General features: G+C 33.5%; 1 pseudogene; it reads right to left on the bottom strand.

Moving 5' to 3' along the window:
* Positions 1-2,604: 2,604 nt before the first annotated feature.
* On the bottom strand, positions 2,605-5,321 carry LOC109375462 (DNA endonuclease RBBP8 pseudogene; annotated as a pseudogene).
* Positions 5,322-9,020: the final 3,699 nt, after the last annotated feature.

Here is a 9,020-nt window from a genome sequence, read left to right as displayed (position 1 = left end):
CACTTTTATTACTGAGTAGCATTCTATTGTATAGATATGCTACGATTTGTTTATCCACCCACTTTTTGATGGAAATTTGGGTTGTTCTCAGTTTTGGACCATTACAATAGCCTAAATGCTATGAACATTTGTGTACAAAAAAGAAGTGAAGGAGAAATTAAGACATTCCCAGATAAACAAAAGCAGACAGAGTTCGTTACCACTGCAAGAAATCCTGAAGATCTCTGGTAAAGGTAAACACATGAGTAATTATAAAAGTTAGTATTTTCATAACTTTGGTTTGAAACTCCACATATTGTCCTCTACATACTTTTAAAAATGAATGCATTTTATTTATTTATTTATTTATTTATTTATTTATTTATTTATTTATTTATTTATTTATTTATGTAGCTGAGCTGAGCCGTCCTGCCACCTGTTGGCAGCTCAGCTCAGGCCAGGCATCAAACCGCTGTTGCTCAGAGCTCGCACTCTTGAGTGAGCTCTTAACCAACTGAGCCACTCAGCCAGCCCAAATGAATGCATTTTAAAAATTACTAGTTTATGTTTTTTGACACAGACGGTGTGATGTAATTAAATTTATGTCATAAACAACTGAAAAGGGTGAAGATGGAACTGTAAAGGAGCAGTTTTTGTATGCTATTGAAGTTAAATTGATAAGATTTAAAATGAGTTGTTATAAGTTCAGGATGTTAAATGTAATCCCCATGGTAACTACAAAGAAAATATCTATAAAATATTGCCAAAAGGAAGTAAAAAGGGAATTAAATTATTTCACTGCAAAAAAATCAACTAAACACAAAAGAAGAGACTAATGAAGGAAATGAAGGACAAAAAAGCTGTAAGGAATACACAACATAATTAGCAAAATGATGGAAGTTTCTTATCTGTAATTACTTTAAAGTAAATAGATTAAATCTCCAATCAGAAGACAGAGATTATCAGAATGGATGAAAAACAATGATCCAACTATATACTCTCTACAAGAGATGCAGTTTAGATCCAAAGACATAAATAGGTTTAATTGCACTTTGGAGTATATATCACCAAAGAATTGAAATCAGGGTCTCTAAGGGATACATGCATACCCTTGTTCATAGCAGCAATATTTACTATAGCTAAAATGTGGAAGCAACCCAAGTCTCCATTGACTGATGAATGGAGAAGAAAAATGTGGCCTATGCTTATTATGAAATATTATTCAGTCCTAAAAAGACAGGACCTTCTGACATGCTACAATGTGGATAAACCCTGAGGCATTATACTAAGTGAAATAAGTGAAATAATAAATCAATCAAAAAGACAAATACTGTGTGGTTCCACTTATGTGAGTTACTTAGAGTAGTCCAAAATTATAGAGACAGAAAGTATAATGGTGGTTGCCAGGTGCTGGGAGAAGGGGTGAATGAGAGTTATTGTTTAATGGTACAGAGTTTCAGTTTTGCAAGGCGAAGAAAGTTCTGAAGATGGATGGTGGTGATGGTTGCACATAAATATGAACATACTAACGACTACTGAACCATACAATTAAAAATGGTTAAGATGGTAAATTTTGTTACATGTATTTTAGCACACACACAAAACAGTTTCCTACAAGGAAAATTGCAGACCCAGATGCATTCACTGGTGAATGCTAACAAGCATTTAAAAGATAAATCATATAAATCCTACAAAACTCTTTGAAAGAAAAGAGAGAATGAGTGAACAATCTCAACATATTATTTGAAACCACATTCAGGGGACAATGCGTCTTAACAATATGGAGTTTTCTACTCCAAAACTAAAAAAATACATCACAAGAAATTATAACTCCAGTACAATGTCCCTCATTTAACAAAAATTTAACAAATTAAATCCAATAATATATGAAAATAATAATATGTCATCTTTGTGTGAGCTGTATCACAACACTGCAAGGCTGGTTTAACATCTGAAAACCAGTCATCGTAACTCACCTATCAATAGAATGAAGCAAGAAAATCATATCATTTATTAGGTGTGGAAAAGTTATTTGGTAAAATTCAACACCCATTCATGATAAAAACAAACAAACAAACAAACAAACAAAAACAAACAACCTCTTAAAAATGATGTATAAATGATAACACCTGAAACCTGACAAAAGATATGCATGGGAAATCTACAGCTAACATCATGCTCTATGTTGAGAAGCTCAATGTTTTCTACTAAAGAGAGGAGCAAATTAAAGATATTCTCCCTCATAATTTCTATTTATATTGTATACCCAGTTCAATTAGGCACAAAAAACATATAAAAGGAATACAAACCAGATAGAAAGAAGAAAAATCATCTTTTCTGATGACGTAATTTAATTAATTTATTTATTTTTAAGTTAGAGTGCAAAATGAGAGCAACTTTTTGTTTTAATGGTGCAAAAGCAAGAAAATACAACATACACTTATCCACATTTTAAATAGTTGTTCATGTGGTGGGTAAATGCCGTTTAAAAACATTTTCAATAGAAAAATCATTTATAAATCAGTTTACAGAAGATTAAAAAAATCAGTGTTTTTAATACCAACTTTAGCTATAAATAACTAAAAAGAAAAAAGATTGTTCTCTAGCCTGTTTTTGCTTCAACATCTATATCTTCTGCTTCTTGCCTTTTGGAGAAAAGATTGCATTGTAAGGCTGCCATCTTTTTGGACGAGGACAAGGATGAAGATCTTCCATAATGTAACCTCTTTCCTCAGAAGTCTGAGTAGAAGGAAAACCAACTTCCCAGAAATTCTCTGGTGTGTTGGGTGGAATGTAGTGGAATTGGTGTCTTGAACAGGAAGCCAGCTTCTTTTCTCTTTTTTCTGCTGGAATATCTGCATAATAAATTTCACATTCCTTACATGTGTGTCCGAGCAATTTTCTCTTGTCTTCTTTTTTTCCGAACCACCTCAATATAAGGAAAGTTTTGTAAGCCAGTCTCTCTTTTGTCATCTTTAAAATATGGCTCCATAAATGCTTTCTGTTTGACTTTATCTTGTTTATCGCCATGAGTGTTTGGTTTCTTTGTGGTAGCTGACAATTCCTCCTCTTCATCTGTGACGTGGGGGTAGCTATCTGGCAAATAGGATTCATATTCTTCATGCATTGTCCAATCAAATGTATCTTCCAAGCTATCATATATTTTTCATTCCCCATTTGGATTTTTTTCTCCCTTTTGCTCTTGCTTCTTCATTTTTGAAAGCATAGTTTCACTAACAAACGTACAGTCCATGTCCACTGTCACTCCTCCTGCTAATCTTGACTGACTGCCATCCTTTGTATCCATTGCAGTAATATCCATTTTTATACTGAGAAAGTTCTGCTCCTGGATCTATACTCCACTGGATATTTTCAAAGGATTCATCTTGGTTGTTTTGTAGAGACTTTGTTTTAGCGATTCTACATGGGTTTAACTGAAGAACTGATGCAAGTTCACATGCTCCATGGTCTGACCTGGTTTTTATTCTTACTGGTTCATGGCTCATGAGAACCAGCACCCTTCACATCAGCAAAGAGGTTCTCTGTCTCCAAACTTTCACATGGACGTAGAAGGATTTTAAAGATAGGATTTTCTTCTTTTATTTGTAATGGTGCTTTATTATCTGGAGAGGATTTACTCAAGGGCTGGAGGATGTACTCCTGTAAACAGGGCTCTCTGGAGAATCTTTGGTTGGCACACAGTTCCCACTCAAGGCCTTTCGGCTTGAGGAAGAGCCCTTTGGAATGGGCTTCAAAGCCTCATAGAGAGTCACCTGACTAAATCTGATTTTAGAGGTCTCACTTCTTTGGCTTTTCTCTTAATGCTGAATAGCTGAAAAGCGATCAGACAGGTCCAAAGGTTTATCAATTAAATAGACTCCATTCATAGTAGAATGACTATTCAGGGGAAAAGGAAAAGCATTTTCTTTATCAAAAGAGGCTTGAGGGCAGCTTACTTCATCTTCACTTTCTTCCTCAATTTTCTTCCTTTTGGATGTCCTGCACCTCAGTGATTTCAAGGACATCACATGTTTATCTTCATCAGTAATTGCATCTTTAATATGCCCAATACTATCCTGTTCACTTACATCTGTAAGTGGTATCTGAAATACCACTTACTTATATTTTTAGTGATAAGCATCTGCTTATTAGAAGACGACTGGCTAATAATCTTGTTCACTTCAGACCCAAGATTATGATGTGTGAAAAGGGTGCAATCTTCAGATTTTGATCTAGTTTTTTCTGATCTAGAATTAGAAGTGCTGCTGAAAGTTGCTGTTTTCAGATGGTTTCCCCCCCCCCCAGTCTCTAAAAGAAAAAGCGACAAACTTGTATTCAAATGAAAACTACTTTTCACATTACAGGTAGCTCCAAATACAGGAGGAGATGACACTCAAGTAGTCAATTCTTCTTGAGGAGGAGTCTTTGAATTAGGATCTGAAAATCTTAAACTACCTTCATTATTTCTTATAGATTCCTCAAAAGGTTGTTTCTTGTGATCTCCTTCCAGACAGGGAGTAGAGCTCATCACCAAGAGAGCTCATTCTTCTGGCATACTAATTCCAAGTGTCTGCACAACAATTGTAGCTAAATTAAAAGATGACTTATCAGTGGGATAACTGCTTGTTTCACGTGTTTTAGCCATTGGAGATTCACTTTGATCACAAGTGTCAGCCACTAGAATTTCATTTTCATTAGGCTTATGTTGTGGATGAGTTGAAGATTTTTAAACTTTTCTCAATTCATTTATACAAACAGAGTGCTCTGGTTTAGTATGTGTTTGTTCTGCATATCAGGCATGGAGGTTCTCCTTTCTTCATAGCCGATGAATGCCAGAAAATGAAAAGGCTGTTATTGGTGAATCTGGAATAACATTTTTCTCCAATTCAAGCTCAGCTGGTTGATGCTGTTGATCATTCTCAATTTTCTGCTGCAGCTGTTTAGAAAGCTTTTTATTTTCTTCCTGTAGAGTATTCTTTTCATTCATAAGCTCTGTGATAAGTTTAAGATTCTGCTGCTGGATATTTTCAAATTCTTGCTGTTTTTCCCACATATTCCGTTATTGCACAGCGATCACATAATCCTGCTCTTAATCGATCTTCCAAAACTTTAATGGTTTCATGCAGGACTGTCTGTTGCTCTCTCAGCTGTTGATTTTTTCTGAAGAATTCTTCAAGTCTTTGTGCATCTAAAACTTGTTCCTTTTTCAGTTTGTTTACTTTTACTTGTAAACCTTGTACTTCTTTATCATGACACTCCTTTAGCTTTGTCCAAAGATCCTTAAACTCATTAGATATACCTGCAGAACCAGGGCTTCCACAAATGCTTCCAGAGATGTTCATCTTGCTCCACACGTCTATTTGCTAATGTTTTCTGACCTTTTCTGTTATATTATATAGGTATGACGTTGTCTTTGGACAGCTGAAACACGGCTTCAAAGATTGCCTCGAGATTCTTGAAAGCCCCGGCAGAGAAGCGGACACACTCCGGGGCTGTGAAGAGACTGCCGCCAGCTTTTGTCTTCTTTCCCTCACTCATCTGCCAGATGCCTTGCGGGAAAATTAGCCCCTAAGGGCAGTTCGCGTTTTCCGGGAGTGGGGAGGGCCGGAGGGCAGCCGGCCTGGCTCAGAGGCGGCCTGACCCGCTCTGATGACATAATTTTAAACATAGAAAATCCTAGGATATCTACAATAAAAGTTACTACAATCAGTAGTAAATTTAACAAATATACAGGATATAATTTTGATTAAAAAGATCAATTATATTTAAATAAAAATATGAAAACCAATTCCATTTATAATAGCACTTAAAAATAAAAATAAAATATAATAGCATTAAAAATAAAATAGAAATAAATTTAATAAAATGCGTGCAACACTGATATTAATGAAAACGACAAAACTATGCAAAGGGGTCCTAGAAACACCTAAATTAATTGATTGGAAGGCTCAATATTGTTAAGATGCACTTCCCCTAAATTGATTTATATATTCAATTCAGTGCCACTAAAATATCTGAACAAACATTTTTTGAATAAATTGATAAGCTTAATTTGAAGTAATTTGGAAAGGGAAAGGATGTAGAAAATCCAAATAATCTTGAAAAATATTGCAAGGTTAAAGAGCATATATTACCTCATTACAAAACTTACTATAGAACTATAACAATCAAAACACCATGATATTGGCATAACATTAGATAGCTAGATAAATAGAACAAACTAGAGACTGAAAATATAGACTCACAGTTGATTTTTACAAAGGTATATAGGTAATTAAATGGGAAAAAGTTATTCTTTTCAACAAATGCTACTGGTACATGTGGATATCTGCATGGAAAAAATATACATCCATCTTTGCCTCCCATCATAAATACAACTTAAATTTAAATGGGAATTTGGCCTAAATGAAAGTGCTATAATCTATTACATTTCTAGAATAAATAGAATACCTTGGTATTATTAGTTAGTCAAAAGTTTCTTAAAAGATACCAAAAAATGAACGATTAAAGAAAAATAATTGATAAAAGGATCTTCATAAAAATAAAAATGTATTTCAAAACAAAATTAAAAACTGTTCAAAAATATTTGAGAAAAAACGTAAGCTATAATACGGAGACAATATATTTATAAGTATGACAAAAGTCTTGTATCGTGTGTGTGTACACATTTATGTACATTTATGTATACATACAACTTGTAACTCAACAATAAGAAGAAAACTCAATAAAAAGGGTAAAATATTTGAATAGACACTTCATAAAACAAAATACAAATCACCCAATAAAACATGAAAAGATGCTCAACATTTCTTGTCATTAGGGAAATGCAAATGAAAACTGCAATGAGATATCACTACACTCACTAGAAAGGCTAAAAATTAAAAAGGCTAACAATACTAAGTGTTAGCAAGTATGTGTAGGAACTGGAACCCTAATATATCACCTATAAGTATTCAAAATATTAAAACCACTTTGGAAAATATTATGGCAGTATTTTTTTAAATGTAAAAATAAACTTACCATTTGATCTATGTATCTCACTCCTAAGTATTTACCCAAAATAAATAAAAGCATACATTTATCCATTCTTTAATTAAACATGTTTATGATAGCATTATTTATAATACCATCAATATTGGAAACAACCCAAATGTTCATCAATTAGATAATGGATAAACAAATTGTGATGCACATACTATGAAATAAAATAGTAGAGGGTCGGCCGAGTGGTATGTTGGTTAAGAGTTGGCTTGGGATGCCAGCTCTGAGCAGCAGGGCCCCGGTTCAGATCCCACATGAGGGCCAGTGATGCTGCACCCTCTACAGCCAAGATGGTGAACAACAGCTTGACCTGGATCTGGGCTGCCATGAGCTTCCATGAGTGGCTGGCAGCCAGCGTGAGCTGCTGTAAGCTGCCGTGAGCAGCCGTCCAATGGCCAGTGAGCGACTGCCTCACCTGGGAAGAGCACAATGATAATACCAACATGGGCCAGTGAAGTGATGTCCTCCACGACTAGACTGAAAAACAAAAGGACAGCAACTTGTTTGTTCCCCTTCCCCTATTCCCCAATGCTGTTTCTCTCCGCCAATTCCCCAATAAAACCTTAAAAAAAAGAAAGAAAATAGTACAGCAATAAAAAGGAACAAAATGTTAATATGAATAACAACATGGATAAATCTAAAAAATATGCTAAGCAAAAAGTGGAAAACAAAATACTACATATATCATTATATTTGTATAAAATTTAGATGAAGACATTTACAATGTCAGAGAGAATATCAGTAATTTTATGAGGCTAGGACTTGGGAAGAGCACAATTGCAAAAGTGCACAAGGACACTTTTTAAGGTGATTGAACAATTTTATGTCTTGATTGAGGTAGTAAAAGACTGAATACAATTGTTAAAATTTACCAAATTGTACACTTAAAATGGGTGAATTTTTATACACAAATTATAACTCAATAAATATAGAAATGAAAATTATAGGCTCAGTATATACTAGAATTGATGTCCAAAAAAAATCTTTGAAATCAGGAAGATGAACAAATTCCAAACAAAACACAAAAATTCACTCCGAGTCACATTATAATGAAAGTACAGAACACCAAAGACAAAGATATTTTTAAGCAGCTAGAAATTAATATATATTTTATCAAAAGTACAATAATTAGACTGTCAGCAGATTTCTTACTAGCAAAATAAAAAAGGAAAAGCAAGTCAATGAGGAATTACATCTTCAAACTCCTTGAAACCACTGTCATAATTTGTGGAATTAATAAAGATCTCAAGTAGTATGTAAGTTAAAAGGAAGGTAAATTGGAAGGTGACTTATAAATATTATATGTACTATCAATTATATTTATACAATTGTAGTATACATATAGTATTTAATGCTTTTTGGAATATGTAATGCACTAGACTAAAATTGTTAGTAAATACAGAAAAATGTGACCTGCTAGTCATTTTTTTGTGCATTGAATAATAAATATAAAAAAATAACAAAATTTTTAAAATCAACATAAAATCCTTTGGGAAATTCAAGAGCTTGTCAACCATTTATCCCAAAACTAAATAAGCATTTTACAAATGCTTTAAAATAAAATAAAGGAAGTGTATAAGCATTTATATGCTTATAATTTTATAACTTCTGGCTCTATTGAACTTATTAATATATAATGTTCATCTATGTCTTGTAATCTTTTCAATTTAAAGTCTATGTCTGATATTAGTACATCTACTCTAGCTCTCTTTTGGTTACTATTTGTATAAAATATCTGTTTTCATCCTTTAACTTTCCATTTATTTGTGTCTTTGGGTCTAAAGTGAGTCTCTTGTAGACTGCAAAATTAGCTTTTATAATTGTCCATGTAATTATCTTTACCAGAGATCTTTATTTTTTCATATGGTTCTGCATTAATGTCTAAGGCCCTTTACTTTATTTTTTTTATTATTTTTTATTATTGTTAGTTTCAGGTGTACAGAACAATGCAATAGTTACCCTTTTCACCCTCACAAAGTAACAACCCCCCTCCCCCCATC

Source organism: Hipposideros armiger, unplaced genomic scaffold (assembly GCF_001890085.2).
Source record: "Hipposideros armiger isolate ML-2016 unplaced genomic scaffold, ASM189008v1 scaffold_956, whole genome shotgun sequence".
NCBI lineage: Eukaryota > Metazoa > Chordata > Mammalia > Chiroptera > Hipposideridae > Hipposideros > Hipposideros armiger.
This window is presented reverse-complemented; position numbering and strand designations above follow the sequence as displayed.